General features: G+C 40.8%; 1 pseudogene; it reads right to left on the minus strand.

Moving 5' to 3' along the window:
• Positions 1-335: 335 nt before the first annotated feature.
• LOC139445475 (SCO-spondin-like) overlaps positions 336-27,775 on the minus strand; it is a 55,754-nt pseudogene continuing 28,314 nt past the window's right edge.

Genomic DNA, 27,775 nt, shown 5'->3' on the forward strand with positions numbered 1-27,775 from the left:
ATTTCTGTGCAGTACAATCAGCTGAGAACATTAATAAGCACTTGTTAACTTAAACTAAAGACATAAAATATTTAAAAGATACTTAACTTTAAGTGTAACATTAACAGTGAACACTCTAAATTTCATTAATCATAGAATAAAACATTTGACTCTCAAAAATTATTGTTGACTCCTAAAAATTCATAGGCTGAGTCAAGGTGACTCTCAGATATTGAAGACTAGGGGAACCCTGCCTAACCCTATCCTAGCTATTTAATGTGTAACTACTGACACACTAGGCGGGTCGGGGGTATTAGTGAGCCACGCTCACTTTTGCACTTGTTTCATTTCTGTATCTAACATCCACCAGTGTTGTGGATGCAGACCTTCAGTTTGACATCGTACCGAGTGGTGGCCGGACAGGCCATAGGGTACTTAATGTTGTTGAAGCACATGTAGAACTTGGTACAATCACTCTCGTGAGCGATCATGACGATACCAGTGCTGGGACAAGACTCCGCCGTCTGGGGAGCTGCAGTGGTGGCAGCATGTTTGCAGGCGGAGATGGCAGAGTCAAACACGGTACCTTCTGCACACTGATGGCGATAGGCCACGCCATTGCTGCACTGGTAGAAGCGTCTCTTATTGGTGTCGTGGGCAAGGAAAGTGTTCTCACCTTCTGGACAACGATCTGCAGGAACAAATTTATAGTAAACCACTATCCAAATGTTAATTATTGAGGATAGTAAGTGAAGTAGTGAGTACATTACTTTGGTTTAATAGCTCAACATTTCTTTTGCATGTATACTCCTCACAAAAGGTTAAGCAACAAATCTATTATGTGTCAGTCAATGTTCATATATTCCAATACCTAAAAACTGACGAAAGCAATACAAAGAAAGAGCACAAATTTAACGCACATTGTCCTCAAAGGGAACTGAAAAGCGTTTATGCCTAACAGGTTTACAGATGATGAAAAACAGTATCATGAAAACAGTCGTGCAAAATGTGCTGCACTGAAAGATGAAAATCTTTAAATTTGAGTTTAAGTCATTTTGAAACAATGATCAAATGTTCAGTAACGTGTGTGTCCACCATTCGCTTGAATGCCAGCTTCTACACGTCTTGGCATTGACCAGATAAGCCTATCAAGTGTCTGTTGTGGAATGTTCTGCCATTCTCTCCTTAAGGCCTGTTCAAGTTGATCCAGATTCTGAGGACGAACATGAAGACCATAAATACGCCTTCCAAGAATGTCCCATGCATGTTCAATGGGATTCAGATCCGGAGACCTTGCAGGCCAGTCCATATGCGTGATGTTGTTGGTCTGAAGAAGATCAGTGACAACTCTTGCTCGATGTGGACGAGCATTATCATCCATAAAGATGAAGTTAGGACCTGCTTGTTGAGCCAGGGGAATGATCACAGGTGTGACAATCTGGTCCCTGTACCTTTCTCTAGTCATGGTACCACGTCTGATGACCACAAGATCAGTTCTATGTCCAACCCTGATGCCAGCCCAGATCATCAAACTTCCACCTCTGTACTGGTCGTGTTCAGCAATTGTACAGTTGGCGTATCTTTCATTACGGTTTCTCCACATACGTGCCCTACCATCGTTGAAGTCAAGGCAGAATCTTGACTCGTCTGTGAAGAGAACGTTACGCCAGGGATTGACCCTCCAGTTACGGCGTTGATTGGCCCAAGCAAGTCTCTGTTGTCGATGGTGTGCAGGCAGTGGGATACGTCGTACTGGTCGTCTGGACCTCAGATCCTGAGCGTGAAGTCTGTTTCTTACTGGCTGTGTTGAGACTCTGTTTCCTGCAACTCTCTGAAGGTCATTCTGGAGAGATCTGGCCGTAGTAAACCTGTTTCTCCGGGCTAGGGTGGCTAAATACCGATCCTCACGAGGAGTTGTCACCCTTGGACGACCTGTGCGTGGTCTCTCTGCCATCAGTCCAGTTTGATGGTATCGAGTTTTCGCTCTTGAGATGACACTGCGGTGAACATTAAAATGATTGGCAACAGCAGTTTGGGTGAGACCCCCCTGTACCATTCCAACAATCTGAGCAACCTCAGTTGGCGTTAAGTGGCGCCTAGCCATGTCTAAAGTGTTAATTGTCCTTGCAGGCAGTTTTTAAGCAATCAGGGTGCATGGGTGAAGTGTGTAAAACATGCATGTCGTGCATTTTGCATGTGTGTTTTGATGGTGGTTGTGTTCAGGCGATGTTATCAGTGTTATCAGGAAAATCTACATGGAAATGGGTTTAAGTCGAGTATTCGTAGGTAATTATCCTGCCTGAATTTGTTCTCAATGGATGGCATTCAATACTGATGAGAATGTTGCACGGAAAATAATACTTGTTGCTTAACTTTTTGTGAGGAGTATATAACATGGCGTGTCAGTTTAATAAGAGAGGAAGTCCTACGTGATGCCGATTTTAAATGGTCGCCACTTTAGGCAACCCATGAGCTCTGGTATGATGCTTACAAAGAAAGAAACATTATCAGAGGGAACTTGGATTCGAACCCTCGATCATAGGATTCTGGCACTACGGGCCGTAACTCTACACAGCAAACTGAGGTGGCTTGGATGACTGGGACACCAATGCCGCAGAGGATAGTTAGTCTGCTAATGAAAATTACCGATCAAATTTTAAATTGGAACGTTTTGCATTTCTTTGTCCTTAGTTGACCTGTGTCAGGGATTTCTCAGACAAAATACAAACATTCGAATGGCACACTTGTTATCGTTCACCGCTGTAACATGAACCAGAAACATTTAGAAATAAGATAAATTATAAATAAATGAATTATTGTTGTATTTTATCTGTTCTTAAGCTGTTCTTGATATGATAATACATGTACATTACACATACCTCCACACGCCACTGTGTTGCAGTTGATGGTCCTGTTCTGGAAGCTCTCTCCTTCACAGTCGGCTCCCCCGAACGCCGGGGTGGGGTTGGTACAGTTCCTGGAGCGGTCCTGGTCCTTGTTGCCTCCTCCACACAGGACACTGCACTCATCCAGGTCCTGCCACTCCTCCCAGTCCGTCCAGTTACCGTTAACTAAGATTGTGATATGTAACAACATAAAAGTATTCCAAATTTCAAGATTGATGGACAGAAACGTTATATATAATTACTTATGCATAAAATACGTATTTCTGCACATCGACAATGATGTAGAATGATATAGTTAATTTGGCGTCATTGGTATTAACGCGCTTGAATATTTAACAGTGCTAGTGTATCATCAATGAATGATTTATATACTAAATTAAAAGAGCTACTACGACTATTTACTTACAGAAAACTCACTTTCTGTTGCTATTTTCAATTTATTCTATATATTACCACTTGTCAATCTATCTGACTCTTATTTGTCAATAAACTATTTGAAGTAAATTTACTGAAATAATTTTTGAAATTATGAACAATGAATGACGCATTGACTGTGTGCAGCAGCCATATGGCGTAATGTTTGTACTTTTCATATCTGAACTTCACATATACATGTATGGACATTAGTAAACAAACGGTTCTTGTAGTCTCGTGTATACATATCACTTCCTACCTATACAACCGTGTGTATTACAGCTGATCGTCTGGTTATCTCTGCTGGAGCCAGTGCACTGGGCACCGCCGTTAGCAGGACTCGGGTTGGTGCACAAACGTGTGCGATATCTCCTCATTGTTCCTCCTCCACATGTGTGCGTGCAGTTGCTCTCCGAAATCCATGGTCCGTAACTCGCCCATCCACCGTTATACACTAGATAAAGAAATATCCATGACGTATTCATACAGCATGTTTTGCACAATCTGATGGCGTAACCAAATTTCTGTTGCCCTTTAACATCTTCAAAACTGTTTCCACATCATGGCAGTAATTAGTTCAAACTGCACTATGAGAAAGCATAGCACCTTGTACCAACATTCTAATATGGCTGCGCAAACATCTGACGAATAGCTTGGGCTTTCACACTGGATACTCATTTTGAATTTTGGTTGGTTGGTTCGTTGTTTAACGCCGCACTCAGCAATATTCCAGCTATATGACGGTGGTCTGTAAATAATCGAGTCTGGACCAGACAATCCAGTGATTGATATGATGAGCATCGATCCATGCAATTGGGATCGATGACATGCATCAACCAAGTCAGCGAGCCTGACCACCCGATCCCGTTAGTCGCCTTTTACGACAAGCATAGTCACCTTTAACGGCAAGCATGGGTTGCTGAAGACCTATTCTACCCCGGAATCTTCACGGGTCTTTGAATTTTGACCACGAAGACAACAACCGTCGAATTATCATGCTCTTGTCAATCTTCAAAAAGTTATCCTACATACAGGTGTACTCTGTTCATTCAGAAGCCCCGGGTCCGGGTTAGATCAAATAACCTTCGAATAATCTTGGGAGATTCTGTAATCACCATGAGTCTTCCCTCCACACTCACCTGTCTTGTAGCATGTCGCCCATGTCTGTCTGAAGCAAGGAACGTTAAGTGTGATTTATTAATTGGTACATTGGTGGCGTTCATTGATGACATACATGTCTATGCACAATCATACAATGTTCTAGGTTCCACTCAACAAAGGTTGCACCTTTCAGTACCTCTGTGGTCACACTGTAATGCATAAATGTCATTTATCATATAATGGGTAGGTTTCTCGACAGGATAAGGCCAACGGATAAAAACCTTGGATTTGTTTTAAAAGTATTTATGTAAATGCTCGAAAGAAATAATGAGTCAAAAACTAGATCAACTGTTCACTGGAGGTGATAGACAAAGGAACATATTCTGTCTCAAACAGCATGCCTACATGTTGTGTGGACTGCCGATGTAGGGATGGGGCGAAATAGCACAAACAATAACTATGGTAATGGTTTCAAGTAAATTATGCTTCATATACTAAACGACAGCTTTTAGAATAGATCATGCATTATAGAATCATAGATGGTACAGAGAAATGCACATGATTGCCAACTATCTAGCCGAAAAAACTAATATAAACTTCCTGTAGGTTATAATGTCAAGGAACAGTTCCAGCATGCGGATTAGCATATCTCCTGTTGTCAAACGAGGTCATCTTGACAAAGGAAAGAAATATCTATTCACTTTCGCTGCCAATTCATAAACTGTCAGTTTGTTTCGATGAACATGTATATTATAAAGGATACTTCGCCCTTGAATACTATGAAGTGTATTACCTGTATCTTGTACAGCGTCCCCAACCAAGAAACCCACATTTTGTTGTGTATCGAGAAGACCTTGAGCAGCTGTAGGACACTCTCGCTCTGTAAAAACAGTTTGAATTATTCATTAGTGATGAGTCCTGTTCCCCAGCTGTAGAAGCCCAGATCCGTTCCCTTTATGATTTTTTGTTTGTTAGTACCGTGTCGTGGTCGTGGGTTTCATCAAAAGTGCTCCACATATTAAGTGAATATCATTGTGCAGTGGCCCGTGAAGATCCGGGGTAGAATAGGTCTTCAGCAACCCATGCTTGCCGTAAAAGGTGACTATGCTTGTCTTTAAAGGCGACTAACGGGATCGGGTGGTCAGGCTCGCTGACTTGGTTGATGCAAGTCATCAATCCCATGGGCGTGGATCGATGCTCATGATATTGGTAACTGGATTGTCTGGTCCAGACTCGATTATTTACAGACCGCCGTCATATAGCTGGAATATTGCTGAGTGCGGCGTTAAACAACAAACCAACCAACCAATCACAGTGCAGTTGCCTGCCACAGGGAGCTGGCAGGCCATATGATGAACTCAATACTGGCGAACGTCGGATTAAACTCAACGTCGAACTCACTTTACTCGCATCAACAAAAACACCGTGCCAAACAACGACAACAGAGTATGAAGAGTTTACTCCCTTTTGAAAGGGGCCAGAGCAGCCCGGTCGTTTAAAAGACTGCACCTGACCTGGGGAGACTTTTTTTCTTCGGTTGCCTGCTTTCGCTGCTTGTGGGTTCGAATCCTACATTCAACCGGCCCCAGGATGTAGTGGATAGAGTGTCTGTCCGTGTGCTGGCGATCCCCTGGTCGCATGACACCAAAATACCTTAAAAGATGGTGCTTGTCTTCCGCCATTAAAGGGATAAAACAAGGACTGGTCGGCTCGGAGTCCGTCTGATGTGTCGGAAATAGGTATCCAATTTGGAGTGTGGCAAGGTATTTCTGTTGGCTAGCACGATAAAATCGGCATTCGTTCGAGCTAGCAGCAAACACACCTGCATGCACTTTGCTATGTAACTGCAAACAATTTGAACGCGACGTTGAACCACATTTCACTCCACGTCACCTCTGATTCTTGATCACGAGCCAAAAGTTATGATTATGTTCTCATAACTTAAAACACATCCCTAGTTTTAGACGTTGACAAATAAACCCGACAACACCCTTTCCATAACCATGGAAAATATCTGCTAAATGCACAAAAAGTCCGTTGTACGATTGAGACTATATCACAAGTACATGTTTATGAACAACTATCAAATAGTGATGGCTCACCTTTTCAGGAACACCTGGTATCATCAATATTTGATAGTGATTCATAAACACACGTTTATTAAATAGTCGGAATCATACAATGAACACTTTCGCAGATAGGTCTTATGATTGTGGAAAGGTATATATATACACTCACCGACAAAAGAAACGCAATGATATATGAAGAATTACTCATATTCAAGTGAGTGAGTAAATGAGTATGGTTTTATGCCGCTTTTAGCAATATTCCAGCAATATCACGGCGGGGGACACCAGAAATGGGCTTCACACATTGTACCCATGTCGGGACTCATATTCAAGAGATATAAGATTATATATGTTGTGTGAACTGACGCTCATGAATGCATCACATGTGACGTCACAGATCCTTGAATCGAGCATATGGTGATAAGAATGAAGACACTGTGTAAACACTCGATTGATTGTTAGTTGTGTCATTATTTGGTACACCTTGGAAACATCTCTTCTTAACTTACTTCTCCATATGTTTTTTTATGGTTCGCGTTTCTTGGGCGGTGAGTACTTATGTCACAGTTAATGTATTAAATCATTCAATTTTATTGAGGACGAATATCATTTTATGCTTATATGCAATGCTTATAGTGATTTAAGAGCTGAATACATTCCTCCTAAATATTTTACAACCGGTACCCCCTTCGAAAAATAAATTTAATGCTCTTATGTCATCCACTAACTTTAAAATCATACGAAATCTAGCAGTCAACGTTTACAAAGCTTTTCGACTTCGTTCATTGCATACAGTCTAAATATTTGTTTGTATATATGCATGTGTATGTGTATGAATGTGTATGGATATGGATATATATGTAAAATAGTGGTAATTCTTTTTTCTTCCTCTCTCTGTAAATAGTTCTGTGTAATAGGCCTACGGCCTAACACTTTTTTGTGAATAAACAATATATAAATCATTCAATGTGACTGAAACTTTCACTTCGGCAATTTACAACATTTCAAAATATTTCGGTCATTTTACAATAATTTTCCCGTCAGTCTGACTAAAAGTAATTAATAAGTTCAAAGGGGCTTATAAACATCACAATAGACTAAATATGCTAGAATTAGAATCCCAAAAGTAATATAATAAACACTGACTTACGCTTTCTTTTAATCCTATTAATTTAAGTCACTGTGTGATGTCATAGAGCACAAAAATGTTTGTAATTTGTTAACATAATATCTGACATAAACGTAATATTTGCAACGATAATGAAGTTATTTTTTCTAAAACTCACGATCCTGGAGCAGCATGTGAAAGCACCGCAAACACTGCAACAACAGCGAGCACAACGACGACGAGTCTTTGCATCGTTCTGGTCTGGCGTTATGATAAACACCCAAAGCATGTACTCTGGCTTAAATAGCCTTGCGATTGCACCGTTAAGTAACTGAGGGTTGGTAGGTGGTAACATCCTGGTTCATCGATCAGGTAAAAAACCCATTTTCATTCCATACCTGTACAACAGAGACAGACAACATATGCATATGAAACGACAAGGTTAACAGTCATGCCATAGGTTTTTCAAATATCCTTTTCAGCAGAGTTGTGAAAAAGGAAAATATGTTTAAATCATTATGGTGGATGCATAATTCAGGTTTCAAGTTAGTATTTAGCTGGGCACACGTGACAAAGTCGATCAATCAACGCTCTAGGACACGCCCCCGTCCATTATCTCTATCCAATGAGAAATATGAAGACAACTTAACCCTTGAAGAGGTCGGACGCAAAATAATTTGAAATTGACGGTTTATGTGGATTTCAGTGCATAGGTATTTTTTTCTAACACAAAATATTAGATGAGTATCGATGTCTGAACAACAACTCGACCAAGACAAATGAACAACCCCATTTCCAGGTCGGAGGTCGGATCAGGGCGTCAACGGTTGCACTTTAACCTTTCAGAATTTCCTCTGCAGCAGTATGTGCATTCTAAACACTTACCGCATATTTAACTCGTCATCCATCTTGTTTCAACAGTGTTTTAGAGGACAGGGGTGGCCTAACAATCCAAGAGGGCGAATATTTGCGCCCCTTTCACAAAGTAAGCATGTGATGAACGTGGGTTCGAATCCAAGATTCGTGCAGATTATATCACTCCATGTTCATATTTTATCTGCACCATACCCCTCCACGTATTTTTGGTTTGGTTTGTTGTTTTACGCCGCACTCAGCAATATTCCAGCTATATGACTGCGGTCTTAAATAATCAAGTCTGGACCAGTCAATCCAGTGATTGACATCATGAACATCGATCCACACAATTGGTTTGTTGGTTTGTTGGTTTGTTGGTTTGTTGTTTAATGCCGCACTCAGCAATATTCCAGCTATATGACGGCGGTCTGTAAATAATCGAGTCTAGACCAGACAATCCAGTGATTTACATCTTGAACATCGATCCACACAATTGGTTGGTTGGTTGGTTGGTTAACGCCGCACTCAGCAATATTCCAGCTATATGACGGCGGTCTGTAAATAATCGAGTATAGACCAGACAATCCAGTGATTAATATCATGAGCATCGACACAAGCAATTGGGATCGATGACATGCATCAACCAAGTCAGTGAGCCTGACCACCCGGTCCCGTTAGTCGCCTTTCACGACAAGCATAGTCAACTTTTACGGCAAGCACAGGTTGCTGAAGACCAATTCTACCCCGGATCTTCACGGGTCCCACGCAATTGGGATCGATGACATGCATCAACCAAGTCAGCGAGCCTGACCACCCGATCCCGTTAGTCGCCTTTTACGACAAGCATAGTAGCCTTTTACGTCAAGCACGGGTTGCTGAAGACATATTCTACCCGGGATCTTCACGGGTCCCCCTCCACGTAGCTTTCACTGAATCGGAAAACGTCTGCCATCTGCATCACTTTGGACTTAGGCTTGGATGGGCGTGTTTTCATTTTGTAAAAGATAGATGGAATTCGGTACGAACTCACTTTAGCTTGGGTGTATGTGTGGGAAGTGCGTGGTTTTGTTTTTATAATTCTGGATTAAAATGCAGCAATTTTGAGATGCCATGAATATATATCGATATAAAAAAATAAAAAATTCACTTCTCATATCGTGAGAAATTACCAATTCATTAGAGTCGATAATATTTCATAAGTACAATTTTGATCAGTGGTAACAGACGGATATCTTTTTATTTAGTTCGCGATAGTGTACAGACAGTGGGACATGTTGAGACCGAAGAGGACAGAAGAAAATTTACCACATTCGGCGAACCAGTGACGGATTCAACGAGCAATGTTTGACGATCCCATTTAGTCGGCTATTACGACACACATGTGGTCCCGTGGACCTTATCTCTCCCCAGAATCCCCTCGAGGGAAAACATCCGAAATAATTAATTTTCTTCTTAAAAACAAAATTATTACAGTAACATATACCTGTTAGCTGGTTTTCTGGTTAGCTGGTTTATTAATAATCAGGAATGCATAATTGTCTACCCGAGAATTTAAAAAAATTCTATGTCTCTGGTAAAATTTATTACACACTTAATGTTTATGGGTTTATTAAAAGTAAGCAGCTTATATTTAATTGTCGCAATGCCGTCTCAATAGTACAAACATAGTTGGCAGCGAAAAATGCGTGGTCTAAAATAAATAGAGCTATAAAATGGCATCGTGCCATGGTGACCTTACCGTGAAGGATTCAACAACAACACACTGAGCACCATATCTGTTCTTTTTAAGGTTATATGTAAAGTATTAAGTGAGTGAGTGATGCTTTACTCCGCTTTTAGCAATATTCCAGCAATATCAGAAATGGGCTTCTCACATTGTACCCATGTCGGGTGTCGAACCCGAGTCTTCGGCGTGACGAGCGAACGCTTTAACCACTAGGCTAACCCGGCCGCCCCTATAAAGTAGTGAAGGAGATGTGACAGTTTAATGTGTCCTTATTTAGATTGTTAATGATCGTCCGGGTTGTACAGGCAGTAAACGCAGAAGCAGTGGCACTGGTTTTTATGCTTTATATTATACTAAAGAGTAACTCTTACAATAAATCATGCATTGCAATAGAAAGCAAAGGCAGTCTGAAGTTTGCTGAGAAAAGAATTATGTGAAATGCTGGACTTAAGTGAGTGAGTGAGTTGGGTTTAACGCCGCTTTTAACATTATTCCAGTTATATCACGGCGTGTCAGCTTAATGTGGGAGGAAAGCCCGAAGTGATGCATGTCTAAGACGTTTACCACTTCGGTGAAACCCACGAGCACGGGTATGGTGCTGACAAACCTAGAAACATATTTAGGGTGAATCAAACCAACAATCATAGGTTTCTGGCGTGCCCAAGGGACGCAACTCTGCACAGCGAATAGCGGCGCCTTAGATGACTGGGTCACCCGTGCCCCCGGCCCGCTGGACCCAAGACATTGACGTAACAGGAAACGACATTTGGGCAAGACGTAGACATCTCCGTGGGCACCAATTGTGCTTACCGTCTTGCTGATCTGTTTCTTTGTGCATATAAATTTGTGCTCGGTTTGTCAAATCAATGGAATTTGTCCAAGAAGTTTAACTTTAGCTTCAGGTCTATCGAAGATCATTTATAGTTCAATAACCATTAACTAACTAAATCCCTTTCACTTATTTACCCACCTGAACTAGGAATAAAGGATACCAGTAAGACAGACTCATCTTTTTCATATTTAGATGCATAAAGATTCGGTGTGACAAAATACTCTCCACAAAACTGTATGACAAAAGGGATGACTTCAACTTTCCAATACTTATCTTTCCCTTCATGTCGAGCAATATTGCAATTACAGCCATTGGTGTCCACATTTCAGAACTTTTGAGGTACAATCGGGCATACTCGTTCTAACATTTCAAAGAGAGTCATACGACTCTTGATCTAAAGTTGTTTGATCAAGGTCACAATATTCAAAGCTTCAGTAAAGCTTTCAAAAAGTTTTATGGTAGACATGTGGAGGACATTTAAAAATTTGACACATCAGTGACAGAAAATGATGTCCGATGCTATTCCCTATTTTAACTTGCACAATATGTTGCCCTGTTTTTCCAGGTGTCAAAATTGCCTTGCCTTTGCACCGGTGGGACAGTATATGCTCATCTTTTCGCCAATATTTTTTTCATCATCACTATTTGATAGTGAAATGATTGACACATGTTCGTGATATAGTCGGTATCTTACAATCGTCATTGTTTGTGGCAGAGATTACATATGATTGTGGAAAGGGTTTTGTCTTTTAATACCGAATTTAAAGACATACATTACCCCAGTCAATCAAATTTGAACAGCTAAGAAGCCATGTGGTTGTTCCTGTGCCGTTTTTATTACAGGGGTTTCTGGTACCAGTGATGTGCCTATGAAGATGAACAATATCTGATTTAGAATATAATTACCAACAAATAATGAAATTGCTCCTGGGGCAGCATGTAATTGCACCGCAAACAATGCCCCAACAGGAAGCACGGCGACAAGGAGTATTTGCATTTGGCCTGGTGAATTCTAATGGCATCTACTCCAGCTTAAATGGACTAGATATTGAACCCTTGCGTAATGGAGGATTGCCCACGTGATCCGGGTTCGAGCCGGTCTTCAGTAGACCAAACTTGTCGTACGGGGCAGCGGCCTTGTTCAACCATAATGTTAACTGTAAATACATAAAAATATCCATCGGAGTTCACAATGGTGGATGTATACAGGCACATTCATATCTGAGACGCCCACGTTCATTTTTTCTTTATCCAATGAAAACATGAAAACTTGAAGAGGTCGTTAACGGCCGCGATGACGCGGGTCATGGACAATTTATGTGGATTTCAGTGCATCATTAAAGTCAAATAAAAAGTATTTGTTCAACATAAACTATGAGCTGAGTACCTTGTTGATATCGATGTCCTTCGAACAACAACTCTATCAAGAGAAGTGAACAACGTCTTTTCGGGGCCGGATCTGGAGCGTCAGTGCGTCTACACTGCAAGTTATAATAACGGAGGCTACCACTTTCCTCTGCATCAACATGTGTATTCTGAACACTTTCCACATATTTAATCAATCTTGGTTAAATCGATCAGTGATGACGAGTTCAGGGCTCGCCAAACCATCTAAGATATTTGCTCCTCTTAGTCATGTAAGGATCCGATGAACGTTGGTTCGAATCCAAGATTCGTGCTTTTACCAAAGTAGTAAATGTCTGCCATCTGAATCACTTTGGACTTATACCAGATTACTGACATAATGCTCACTCACAGTGTACACAAAGTCTATTTACACAAGAATCAGCAGTGCTTTCTGTATACCCTTATGTACTTTTATACAATGTACATGTACTTTGGGATCCAATATACACAGTGTATGTTCTGCCGACATCTATACAACATTAATACCAAAGGGCTCGCTGACTTGGATTGTGCGTGTCATCGTATCCCATAAAGATCTGGGGTAGAATAGGTCTTCAGCAACCCATGCCTGCCATGAAAGGCGACTATGCTTGTCGTAAAAGGCGACTAACGGGATCGGGTGGTCAGGCTCGCTGACTTGGTTGATGCATGTCATCGATCCCAATTGCGTGGATCGATGCTCATGATGTCAATCACTGGATTGTCTGGTCCAGACTCGATTATTTACAGACCGGCGTCATATAGCTGGAATATTGCTCAGTGCGGCGTTAAACAACAAACCAACCAACCAACCCAATTGCGTGGATCGATGCTCAAGATCTAGATCACTGGATTGTCTGGACTCGATTATTTACAGACCGCCGTCTTATAGCTGGAATATTGCCGGCGTTAAACAACATACAAACAAGGAATCATATTATGCCATAAGTGGCGTGTATACATCGTGCGTATAATGTAAGGTCAAGTGTAAAGTGCAGCCAGTCAATGTCTCATGGCAGGTATTTTGTGTAAAGGCAAGTGTCAACTAAGGTTAACCTGTCCATATAAGAATACATATACTGTAGCTATCTGTTTATTAAATGTTAAGTCCAACTAATGTGAAACATAATCAAATAAGAATGGGATTTAACCAAACAATATTACTAATATTATCAAAACGTTATTGGGCTAAAAACAGTCGCCAAAACACTGTAAACGTTAGGTCATGATTTGAAACCCGTATCAAATACATCGCCATTGAATACACATATCTTGTTTCTTTCATTATTAGCCACCACCAAACATGGATGTATGCAAAAGATTGCCCGCCAGTTATGTATTCATCTATCCTCATTGCATATGAATGCCCGTGTCATTGGGAATAGATTCATTTATACCTCGGCATATTTGACTCTCTATATTCGAAAGTCTTTGTCTAGCCATACTGAAACACAATGTAAGTTATAGGCTATAAAACACGCAGTGTCACCGTTGGCATCGGACTGTTCACCTATGTTCACCCAAGCAGCGAATGGTTATCCAGTAGACAGAGATAGAAAGTTCAGGAGTCACAACCTTCTCGCGGCAGGCACCTTGGGTTGTAAACTCCACAAGGGTATGAGTAAGTACGGTGGCCCATACCCGCCACTGGTGAGATCACCTTCACTGTATGCCTCTATACATTATCAAGAAGTCGCATTATCGCGTTGTCGCGCATAATAACGGCTTTACAGAGGTTTACAGGGGAAAATGATCTCACCAGTGGAAGTATCTGGCGGCCGCCAGATAAAATATAGAGGCATACAGTGAAAAATGATCTCCCCAGTAAACTCCCAGTGTCGGGTATGGGCCATTAACATTGGGGTCTGTACTTGGTGTCAGTCTGTTCTATGTTTCATGTCATGCGAAGAGTAGACACAGGTGGCCCTATCGTTTAAGGTTCCGCAAATTGCCGTGCAGAGTTGCATTGCCTTAGTCGTGCCAGAAATATGAACTTGCGTGGGTTCAAATCCCAGAGTCGCCTTTGTTATTTTTCTATGTTTGTTTGCACCATACCCAGGCTCGTGGAATTCAGCAAAGCCGTAAACATCTGAGACCTGCATCACTTTTGGCTTCCCGCCAACATCAAGCTGCCAAGCCATGATGTGACTGAAATACGCATTGTCGCGTTGTTGCATTGTCGTTTTATTTTATCAAAGAGCGACAATGTGACAATGCGACATTTTTTTAGGTCAAACTATGTCGCGTTGTCGCATTGACGCCCCATCAAAAATGTGTAACAAGGCGTTATAATGCGCGACAACGCGATAATGCGACTTCTTGATAATGTTGCATTGTCGCAATGTCGCCCTTTTCGATTAAGTGAATTAATCTATGCATGCGCTGAAATTGTTATACTCCGTTTCAAACTGCAGTGATCTTTGTAAGCTAAAAACCAAAGCAGCAATGTGGCAATGTGGGTTGCTTTTCTCAATATTAAAACACATCTTTCATCGTTGCTTTAGAAATTAATTCATATATCGTTATTGTCTGTGTCGTTTTTCATAAACCAAACGTGTTTTCACAGCAAGAAACAAACACTTTGAATTTCTATTTAAGTTAATTCCGGTCTCCGACATCTTTTCAAATCAATGAGGACACAGGACTGACCCTGTCGTTTTTAGAGAGCGCAATTCGCTGTGCAGAGATGCATCTCCAAGATGTGACAGAAAACTTTGATCGTGGGGTCGAATACCAGTATCATACACGTACATCACTTAGGGATTTCCTCCCACACCAAGCTGAGTGCTGTGAATAACTGGATGAGTGACCGAGTTCGACTGCTTGGAACCTGAGAGTTTCGTTCCTGCTCCACCCTGCAGCACATGTATCACATGTGGAATTTCTTTTGGCAAGTGACTTGTTCGAGGTATGCCACTGTTAAGCCAGCAGTGAATGGGTACCCGGTAGGACGGTATGTCAATGTGGCTAGTAACATTCTAGCACATCACAGGCAGCTTGGGCTATATACTCCCCTTGGAGATGAGAATAACAGGGGTAAAAATGCGCTTTGAGTATGATATCCAGCATGGAAAAAAGCGGCATACAATGGGACTATTATTATAATTATTATTATAAACCAAACTCGCTTACTCGCTCAAATCGGTGAAATCGCTGTGAAGAATGGCGTCTCCTAGGCGTTCCAGAACCATATGATCTTGTGTTCAAATTCCCGGTTCAGCCGGGTGGCCCAGTCGTCTAAGGCGCCGCGATTTGCTGTGCAGAGTTGCGTCCCTTGGGCACGCCAGAAACCTATGATTGTGGTTTCGAATCCCGGTTCGCCTCGATTATGCTTCTAGGTTTGTCAGCACCATACCCGTGCTCGTGGGTTTCACCGAAGGTGTAATTGTCCGAGACCTGCATCACTTCGGGCTTTCCTCCCACATTAAGCTGACACACCGCGATATAACTGGAATATTGTTAAAAGCAGCGTTAAACACAACTCACTCATTCACTCATCCGGATTATGTTTCTTTTTGGACCAACATCACTGCCGGCTTTTCCTCAACGTCAGACCGAAACGCCGTGACATAACTGAAATACAGCTCAGAGCGGCGTTATACAATACTAACTCACTCACAAATTTCACGATAAGGTTATTTGCGATGTCTTAAGAACATTTAACGAGCTGTTATTGTGTTCAAATTTAAATGATCTAACTTATCTATCTATCAAAGTAGAGATAACTGATGGATAACAACTTCTTTATTTACTGTAAAGGCGACGTTTCGGTATATAACCTTATACCGATGTCAACCGTCGCCTTTGCAGTAAATAAAAAAGTTATAATCCATAACTTGTCAACTTCTAAGAAATGCCTATCAAACAATTCTTGTGGAAAGTTATGACAACAATATCAATAATGACAATATGCAACAAATGATTTATTAAAAACCCTTTCGAAACAGCAGTGCTTTACATCAAGGTAAATAGAGCACACGTTATAGTTAGTGAAACATTTACTGGTATTTCAGTTGCTTTATATAACAGGTCTTGTTCCTAACATGTTCCATGGGTGCAGACCTTCAAGCTGACATCGAACCGGGTGGTGGCTGGACAGGCCATGGGGTACTTGATACCATTGGAACACATGTAGAACTTGGTACAATCACTCTCGTTGGCGATCATGACGACACCAGTGCTGGGACAGGACTCAGCCGTCGTGGGAGCTGCAGTGGTGGCAGCATGTTTGCAGACGGAGATGGCAGAGTCAAACACGGTATCCTCTGCACACTGATGGCGATGGGCAACGCCATTGCTGCACTGGAAGAAGCGCCTCTCATTGGTGGCGTGGGCGTGGTAGGTGGCCTCATCTTCTCGACAAAGATCTGCAAGACATCAAGCAATTAAGTTACCAAACAGCCCAACCTGTGATGTTTACGTGATCAAAGCTTTGAGCAAACACGATAGTTATAGAAAACAATTTGTTCTCTTATTTGTGAAACTACCTCCACACTCCTCGGTGTTGCAGTTGATGGTTCTGTTCTGGAAGCTCTCTCCTTCACAGTCGGCTCCCCCGAAGGCCGGGGTGGGGTTGGTACAGGTCCTAGAGCGGTCCTGATCCTTGTTGCCTCCTCCACACAGGACACTGCACTCATCCAGATCCTGCCACTCTTCCCAGTCGGTCCAGCCACCGTCAACTGAGCAAGCGTGTGATCATGTTTAGATATTCATACGTTTTTCCCTGCGTAATCAACTGTTTTTTTCATTTCTTTTTATACTTTAAATGCTTTACTTTAGTGATACGTGATGATCCAGATTTGAAACAGACAATATGTAATTATTCTGATATCAAGTTGAATATATTTTTAAAAAAAATGAATATCAGCATTACACAAATGCATACACTTTTACCACACAAATATTGTACCATCAATGATTTATATCATAACTTAATAGAGCTATTTCTGTTACTGACTTGGGCAGGGATGAGTGTTACAGTCCCTCCCAGATCTGTCCCTGACATCTCCGCCACACTCCTGGCCTCCGTGGGCTGGGGCGGGGTTGGTGCACGTCCTGTCTCTGGTCTTGAACTGGGATCCTCCTCCACATGTAGTAGTGCACGTGCTGTAGTCTGTCCACGCGCTGTAGTCACTCCATCCACCATCAACTGTTACAAATCATGATATTATGAATAACATATAGATGTATTTACAACCAAATGAGGTGTAATACATGCTGTACGCAGTTTAATCAGCCCTATGATGATTCCTGGTTAAAAGAGGTTCCCAGCTATATGTGCTGGTCGTTTCCACCATCAACTGTAACACATCCTAAACAACCACAAGGTCGCGTTGAGGCATTTCATGATGCATACATCAGTTATGGAAGATATTACCCTTCCAAATGCGGGAGGAGGTACCCACCCTTCATGTGGTCCTGGAGTTGTTGTGAATTCATTCCACACCAACTTTGGATCATCATAGGTTTATGATCAAGCTTTAGACTGTGCAGAGTAATGTTATGATATCATTATTGTTTTGATATCTGTAAACACTCACATGGTCGAATTCATCCTTGAGAAGGTACAAGCTATCGTATTCGAGGTAAAAAGTATTAGTTAACCAATGCCTAGACAAGTGATTCGGGACCGATATTCTGGGATGGTGGCAGTGATTCTTTTTCTAAAATAAATATTACCAAGAAAAATCTTGAAAAAATTATCATGCTTCAGATTTTTGAAATTGTCTGCCACAAATACTTATTTGTTGATAGTTCTTATTCTGGCACACCATTATTTCCAATCAAATGAGTGAGTGAGTGAGTGAGTATGGTTTTACGCCGCTTTTAGCAATGTTCCCGGGTCTTCGGCGTGACGAGCGAACGCTTTAACCACCAGGCTACCCGACCTCCCCTTTTCTTATCTGAAACTCACATATACACGTATGGACATTAGTAAACAAACGGTTCTTGTAGTCTCTATGTGTATACATATCACTTCCCACCTATACAGCCGTGTGTATTACAGCTGATCGTCTGGGTATCTCTGCTGGAGCCAGAGCACTGGGAACCGCCGTTAGCAGGTCTCGGGTTGGTGCACAAACGTGTGCGGTATTTCCTCATTGTTCCCCCTCCACATGTGCGCGTGCAGGTGCTCTCCGAAATCCATGGCCCGTAACTCGCCCATCCACCGTTCCACACTAGAGAAGAAATATCCATGACGTATTCATACAACATGTTTTGCACAGTCTGATGGCGTAACCAAATTTCTGTTGCCCTTTAACATCTTCAAAACTGTTTCCACATCATAGCAGTGATTAGGTAAAAGAATACGTTCAAACTGCACTATAAGAAAGCATAGCACCTAATACCAACATTCTAATATTGCTGCGCAAAAATCTGACGAATAGCTTGGGCTTTCACACTGGATACTCATTTTGAATTTTGGTTGGTTTGTTGGTTGGCTGGTTGTTTAACGCCGCACTGAGCAATATTCCAGCTATATGACGGCGGTCTGTAAATTGAGTCTGGACCAGTGATTGATATGATGAGCATCGATCCATGCAATTGGGATCGATTACATGCATGGACCAAGTCAGCGAGCCTGACCACCCAATCCCGTTAGTCGCCTTTTACGACAAGCATAGTCACCTTTTACAACAAGCATGGGTTGCTGAAGACCTATTCTACCCCGGAATCTTCACGGGTCTTTGAATTTTGACCACGAAGACAACAACCGTCGAATTATCATGCTCTTGTCAATCTTCAAAAAGTTATCCTACATATAGGCGTACGGGTCCGGGATAGATCAAATAACCTTCGAATAATCTTGGGAGATTCTGTAATTCATGGTGACTCTTCCTTCCACACTTACCTGTCTTGTAGCATGTCGCCCATGTCTGTCTGAAGCAAGGAACGTTAAGTGTGATTTATTAATTGGTACATTGGTGGCGTTCATTGATGACATACATGTCTATGCACAAGCATACAATGTTCTAGGTTCACTCAACAAAGGTTGCACCTTCAGTATCTCTGTGGTCACACTGTGATGCATAAATGTCATATATATATAATCATATTTGTCAAAGTAGACTCAATTTATGGATAACAACTTCTTTAATACTGTAAAGGCGACGTTTCGGTATAGCTACTTACACCGTTGTCAAGTAAGGCTGCCTTTACAGTATTAAAGAATTGTTATCCATAAATTGTGTCTACATGTACTTTGTCATCTGTCAACTTCTAAGTAATGCCTATCAAACAATGCATCATATTTGTCCATGATACACCAAACATCCTTCTGTCGAAGTGTGTCATGTTACCCATATTAGATGGATTTGGATGCTGTAATTTAGGTTTGTGTGAACTTTAATGTGTTATATGGCTGTGCTTCCTTGTCAATCAGCCCACTGCTACTCAATATTTACATTATGATAGTGAATGGGCCCAAACTCATGATGGTTATGTGTCTAATCCCCATCCAAATCCCGTCAAAATCTTATTAATCAACATTTGTTTCTACGTATTAACTCTGTGCAACTGTTTGATGTAGATCTTAGAAGTTCACGAACAATTTGGAAGTTATTGCCAAAGAAATGCATCTTTGTTTATTGTCCCTATAAGAAAATCGATCGAGTGGTTTATATATTTAAGATATTATATATATATATATATATATATATATATATATATATATATATATATATATATATATATATATATACAGGATTTTCTGCTTTTCCATTGGACGAGAGTTCGGTCACATGACCACGACATTGACGTTCATGTGTATGAATGACACAATTTGACGTTCATATGTTTTTCAAGAGACCGTATTCTTGGAATGACGTAAACACTGACGGACTACATACACATTCCTGGGTTACTTACCTAATATGGGTCTGTGGCAAGCAAACAGCTTATATTTATTTGTCGCAATGCAGTCTCTGTATGACCCACGCAGTTTACAGCAAAATAGGCGTAACATAAATTAAGTTAAAATACATAAAGCTATAAATTGGCATCGTACCATGAGGATGTTTTCCACAAGTGATCTTAACAGATCATTGTAGGTCTATTATTTATATTTATGGTATCATAAAACTGCGCATTCGACCACAAAAGCATATACGTTTTTTTCAAAGTTGTAAACTAGTGAAGGATCTGTAACATTTTCATGGGTCTTTAATCTGATGGCTTATGATGTAAACATCTGAAAATGGTTGTATAACTAAATAAGAGTGAGTGAGTGAGTATGGTTTTACGCCGCTTTTAGCAATATTCAGGCAATATCACGGCGGGGGACACCAGAAATGGGCTTCACACATTGTACCCATGTCGGGAATCAAACCCGGGTCTTCGGTGTGACGAGCGAAAGCTTTAACCACTAGGCTACCCGACCGCCCCAACTAAATAAGACGTGAAACCGAATGATGTCATCGTGTGGATTGATATCATACTTGTCACTGACTGGCCGTTGTGGGTGTCCCCTTGGAAAATAGTGTGCCGACCATTTGAACGAAATAATGTGTCAAAAACTAGATCAACTGTTCACTGGAGGTGATAGACAAAGGAACATATTCTGTCTCAAACAGAACGCCTACATGTTGTGTGGACTGACGATGTAGGGATGGGGCGAAATAGCACAAACAATAACTATGGTAATGGTTTTAAGTAAATTATGCTTCATATACTAAACGACAGCTTTTAGAATAGATCATGCATTATAGAATCATAGATGGTACAGAGAAATGCACATGATTGCCAACTATCTAGCGGAAAAAACTAATATAAACTTCCTGTAGGTTATAATGTCAAGGAACAGTTCCAGCATGCGGAATAGCATATCTCCTGTTGTCAAACGAGGTCATCTTGACAAAGGAAAGAAATATCTATTCACTTTCGCTGCCAATTCATAAACTGTCAGTTTGTTTCGATGAACATGTATATTATAAAGGATACTTCGCCCTTGAATACTATGAAGTGTATTACCTGTATCTTGTACAGCGTCCCCAACCAAGAAACCCACATTTTGTTGTGTATCGAGAAGACCTTGAGCAGCGGTAGGACACTCTCGCTCTGTAACAACAGTTTGAATTATTCATTAGTGATGAGTCCTGTTCCCCAGCTGTAGAAACCCAGATCCGTTCCCTTTATGATTTTTTGTTTGTTAGTACCGTGTCGTGGTCGTGGGTTTCATCAAAAGTGCTCCACATATTAAGTGAATATCATTGTGCACTGGCCCGTGAAGATCCGGGGTAGAATAGGTCTTCAGCAACCCATGCTTGCCGTAAAAGGTGACTAGGCTTGTCGTAGAAGGCGACTAAAGGGATCGGGTGGTCAGGCTCGCTGACTTGGTTGATGCATGTCATCAATCCCAATTGCGTGGATCGATGCTCATGATATCAATCAATGGATTGTCTGGTCCAGACTCGATTATTTACAGACCGCCGTCATATAGCTGGAATATTGCTGAGTGCGGCGTTAAACAACAAACCAACCAACCAATCATTGTACAGTTTCCTGCCACAGGGACTGACAGGCCATATGATGAACTCAATACTGATGAACGTCGGATTAAACTCAACGTCAAACTCAACCTACAAGAACACCGTGCCAAACAACGACAACAGAGTATGAAGAGTTTACTCCCTTGAGAAAGGGGCCAGAGCAGCCCGGTCGTTTAAAAGACCCCACCTGACCAGGGGAGACTTGTTTTCTTCGGTTGCCTGCTTTCGCTGCTTGTGGGTTCGAATCCTACATTCCACCGGCCCCATGATGTAGTGGATATAGTGTCTGTCCGTTTGCTGGCGATCCCCTGGTCGCGTGACACCAAAATACCTTAAAAGATGGTGCTTGTCTTCCGCCATTAAAGGGATAAAACAAGGACTGGTCGGCTCGGTGTCCGTCTGATGTGTCGGAGATGGGTATCTATTTGAGACTGTGGCAAGGTTTTTCTGTTGGCTAGCACGATAAAATCGGCATTCGTTCGAGCTAGCAGCAAACACACCTGTATGCACGTCGCTATGTAACTGCAAACAATTTGAACGCGACGTTGAACCACATTTCACTCCACGTCGACGTCACCTCTGATTCTTGATCACGAGCCGAAAGTTATGATTATGTTCTCATAACTTAAAACACATCCCTAGTTTTAGACGTTGACGAATAAACTCGACAACACCCTTTCCATAACCATAGAAAATATCTGCTAAATGCACAAAAAGTCCGTTGTACGACTGAGACTATATCACAAGTATATGTTTATGAATAACTATCAAAAAGTGATGGCTCACCTTTTCAGGAACACCTGGTATCATCACTATTTGATAGTGATTCATAAACACACGTTTATTAAATAGTCAGAATCATACATTGAACACTTTCGCAGGTAGGTCTTATGATTGTGGAAAGGGTTTTGTCATTTTTATTTCATTCTCATGTAACAGTTATATCGATTTGTGTGAATTCATCAACGACATTGACAGTTTACCTCTATTGCACATTATATACAGTAAACGAGAGTCATTATCATATATATGAATACTATATATATTTATATATGTGTGTGTGTGTGTGCGTGCGTGTGTGTGTATATATATATACACTTACCGACAAAAGAAACGCAATGATATATGAAGAATTACTCATATTCAAGTGAGTGAGTGAGTATGGTTTTACGCCGCTTTTAGCAATATTCCAGCAATATCACGGCGGGGGACACCAGAAATGGGCTTCACACATTGTAGCCATGTCGGGACTCATATTCAAGAGATATAAGATTATATGTGTTGTGTGAACTGACGCTCATGAATGCATCACATGTGACGTCACAGATCCATGAATCGAGCGTATGGTGATAAGAATGAAGACACTGTGTAAACACTCGATTGATTGTTAGTTGTGTCATTATTTGGTACACCTTGGAAACATCTCTTCTTAACTTACTTCTCCATATGTTTTTTTATGGTTCGCGTTTCTTGGGCGGTGAGTACTTATGTCACAGTTAATGTATTAAATCATTCAATTTTATTGAGGACGAATATCATTTTATGCTTATATGCAATGCTTATAGTGATTTAAGAGCTGAATACATTCCTCCTAAATATTTTACAACCCCCTTCGAAAAATAAATTTAATGCTCTTATGTCATCCACTAACTTTAAAATCATACGAAATCTAGCAGTCAACGTTTACAAAGCTTTTCGACTTCGTTCATTGCATACAGTCTAAATATTTGTTTGTATATATGCATGTGTATGTGTATGAATGTGTATGGATATGGATATATATGTAAAATAGTGGTAATTCTTTTTTCTTCCTCTCTCTGTAAATAGTTCTGTGTAAAAGGCCTACGGCCTAACACTTTTTTGTGAATAAACAATATATAAATCATTCAATGTGACTGAAACTTTCACTTCGGCAATTTACAATATTTAAAAACATTTCGGTCATTTACAATAATTTTCCCGTCAGACTGACTAAAAGTTATTAATAAGTTCAAAGGGGCTTAAAAACATCACAATAGACTAAATATGCTAGAATTAGAATCCCAAAAGTAATATAATAAACACTGACTTTCACTTTCTTTTAATCCTATTATTTTAAGTCACTGTGAGGTGTAATAGAACACAAAAATGTTTGTAATTCGTTATCATAATATCTGACATAAACGTAATATTTGCAACGATAATGAAGTTATTGTTTCTAAAACTCACGATCCTGGAGCAGCACGTGAAAGCACCGCAAACAGTGCAACAACAGCGAGCACGACGACAACGAGTCTTTGCATCGTTCTGGTCTGAAACGACAAGGTTAACAGTCATGCCATATGTTTTTCAAATATCCTTTTCAGCAGAGTTGTGAAAAAGGACAATATGTTTAAATCATTATGGTGGATGCATAATTCAGGTTTCTAGTTTGTATTTAGCTGGGCACACGTGACAAAGTCGATCAATCAAAGCTATAGGAGACGCCCTCGTCCATTATCTCTATCCAATGAGAAACATGAAGACAACTTAACCCTTGAAGAGGTCGGACGCAGAATAATTTAAAATTGACGGTTTATGTGGATTTCAGTGCATAGGTATTTTTTTCTAACACAAAATATTAGCTGAGTATCGATGTCTGAACAACAACTCGACCAAGACAAATGAACAACCCCATTTCGAGGTCGGAGGTCGGATCAGGGCGTCAACGGTTGCACTTTAACCTTTCAGAATTTCCTCTGCAGCAATATGTGTATTCTAAACACTGACTGCATGTTTAACTCGTCATCCATCTTGTTTCAACAGTGTTTTAGAGGACAGGGGTGGCCCAACAATCCAAGAGGGCGAATCTTTGCGCCCCTTTCACAAAGTAAGCATGTGATGAACGTGGGTTCGAATCCAAGATTCGTGCTGATTATGTCACTCCATGTTCATATTTTATCTGCACCATACCCCTCCACGTATTTTTGGTTTGGTTTGTTGTTTTACGCCACACTCAGCAATAATCCAGCTGTATGACGGCGGTCTGTAAATAATCGAGTCTGGACCAGACAATCCAGTGATTAATATCATGAGCATCGACACACGCAATTGGGATCGATGACATGCATCAACCAAGTCAGCGAGCCTGACCACCCGGTCCCGTTAATCGCCTTCTACGACAAGCATGTGTTGCTGAAGACTTACTCTATCCCGGATCTTCACGGGTCGTCAAAGATAGAAGGAAGGCAGACTGAACAGTGGTTTCATCAAAGGTTTGGTTATTCACTCCCGGCCTTTTGTGGTTTATGTGTAGTGCCTGTCTGCCCGCTTGGGTAATACGCAGTTAGATCATGTGAGATTTGGAACAGTGCCAGTTGTCGATGTGACCAATATGGGTTACATTCAAAAGCAACACGAAACCCTTAACAACCTCACAATGTTTGTATGTTGTTGAGCGCCACACGAAGCAATATTCCAGGCTGTCCTGTTTGACGGCGGCCTGTAAATAATCCGTAAACCAACCAAACAACCATTCAATCTCTGACTATTATTGGTCTAGTGGTAGAGCATCATACCAAAACACGTTTAAAGACGGTACTTGTTGTTACCCTGCCTGGCGCTCGGCATTTAGGGGCTAAAACGAGGACTGATCGGCTCGGAGTCAGTATACTGTGTCTGAGTGGGGTATTCATCTTAAACTGCGGCATGGTATCTCAGTGAGCTAGCACTTTTTTGCTCAGTTTTGCTCTTCATTTTAATAACTTTGTTTTCACATATATATGTGGCAATACCCGACAAGCCTGTCATACATAATTATGGGGCAGTTTTCAATCTTGTACTGACTTACTCTGGTGTTCCTGGGCGAAGCCTGTTGGCTTCGGTGTTATACCTGTTTTTTTCTGGTTATCCTATCATTACTTTAATTTTTATCTAATGACACCCTGTTCTCTGGATCACGGCTCCGTGACTATCCATAACAATTAAAATGAACATTCAGTTCAAGTAAATGAATGAGTTTGTTTTGACGCCACAGTCAGTCAAAAACCAATGCTGTGAGGTTTGATAACATACACACTTCTACCAGGTCGAACATCGTGGATCCCATGTTCTGCCTCAAGAGAATCATAGTTCATATGCTAATCCATCTGCGAATACCGTCCCGCTCACGATGACCTTACTTGTTGCTAAATCTATCATCTATCCCCCCACACTAATATAGTTGTTCGGCCTGTAAACGAACTAGCACTTGTGTGGCATATGGGCTTCGTTAAGACCTATAATTTTGTTTTTTCATGCCGACCCCGACTTCTTAAATCATAAGTCAGTGGGCTTGAATCCCATGGACTTCTACACATGTACATGGACTATTTGGTAAACATCTTGAACAATTGTAGTCCATCTTTTTTCTGTATTTTTTTTTAATTAACACTTTATGTAGCTACATACAACGGTTCTGTCCAAAATGTTTTACATGCACAAAAACAACACGCGCGCTGTTCATTTGCGTACACGTCTGTTGTGCCCTTAAACCTGCAGTGGTCTTAAGTCTACAATACTCATGAGTGGGCGGAGCTTTTGTGACCATGTGAAACTTGTTTCGTACGCACAACATCTAACTTCAAAACAGAAGTAACTAATGTTATATTTGGGATAACACTTTCTTAGTAAAGTACAGATTCTAGTACTTTTTTGGGTTGAGTCCCGTGCGGGATTCGACGGGACTCAACCAAAAAAGTACAAGAATCTGTACACTAAGAAAGTGTTATCCCAAATATAACATTAGTTACATTTGACCACTTTCTAAATGGCTTTGTGTATTCATTCAAAACAGAAGTGCATAGGAAGTCTGTCGAGTTGTGACAGCACACACTATCCTTATAATCTTAACAACCTGTAACTTCTTTGCTACATAATTCAATGAATTCCTGTGAAATGAACAAAGCGAACTGTATATTACAAAGAGGTGTTGATAGATTGTGTATTATTAGCCAAGAATGTTAGGTAGAACATTTAATCGCTTTGATTGTCACATTTCCTTTTATTCATTTGGTCCTAGAAAATAAATACTGGAAACGTGCTGAATATAGTAAAAATAAAATAAATTATAAAATGTATATTAAAAGTTATGTTTTCACACCAGTGCGTCATAACAACTCTGTTGTTGAGGTGCTGTATGTTGAAGCATCTTTCGGAAAACGAACATTAACCCTCAATCTGATCGAAGACATATGGAATCATTTTGAGTTCAGTAGGGTTTACTTTCGGCATCCAAAATAGTTGTGATTTTTGCTTGTTGACACTCGGGTAACTCAGCAATATTCCAGCTGCATAACGGCGGTCCGTAAATAATTAATTTTATTATTAATTAATAAAATGCATTATTTTGGTAATCTTACATTATTCCAATTCAAGGGGTGTTCTCCCCATGCATTTGTGTTCCACGGTCAAAGGGAAGCTACGCTTCCTGGTTACATAGTGCAAGGGAAGCTACTCTTCCTGGTTTAAAAGTGCAAGCCACCTTATCAGTGTATTATTCAGGAATTTTTCTTCACATGCTCTAAACAAAGGGAAGTAACCCATGTTGCAGCTGAATTTAGTTGCTACATCCTCTTTTCATCCACACAACCACACCGGTAACACGTTTTTCCCTCCCATCCCGCCCATTACTTCTCATTTCAAACGTATATATCTGTATAACATTTCCTCAGTTGATAGTTAATCTAATTGCAAGTATTTGTATGTATCAGGAACATGTACTGTTGCTTGGTTTCCTTTACATTGTAGTTGTGGCAAGTTTTGGACAATTAAGTATATGCGAGGCAAGAGGTGTCCTGGCATAAACATGCGTCGAACAAGTCACAGGGGTTTGTATGTGCACAACAGGTGAAGATCCTGGACTAGCACATTCTACACATTACATCGCACGACGATTGGTTTGTATCATCGCGTA

This window comes from Haliotis cracherodii, unplaced genomic scaffold, assembly GCF_022045235.1.
Source record: "Haliotis cracherodii isolate W230 unplaced genomic scaffold, xgHalCrac1.p SCAF_6, whole genome shotgun sequence".
NCBI lineage: Eukaryota > Metazoa > Mollusca > Gastropoda > Lepetellida > Haliotidae > Haliotis > Haliotis cracherodii.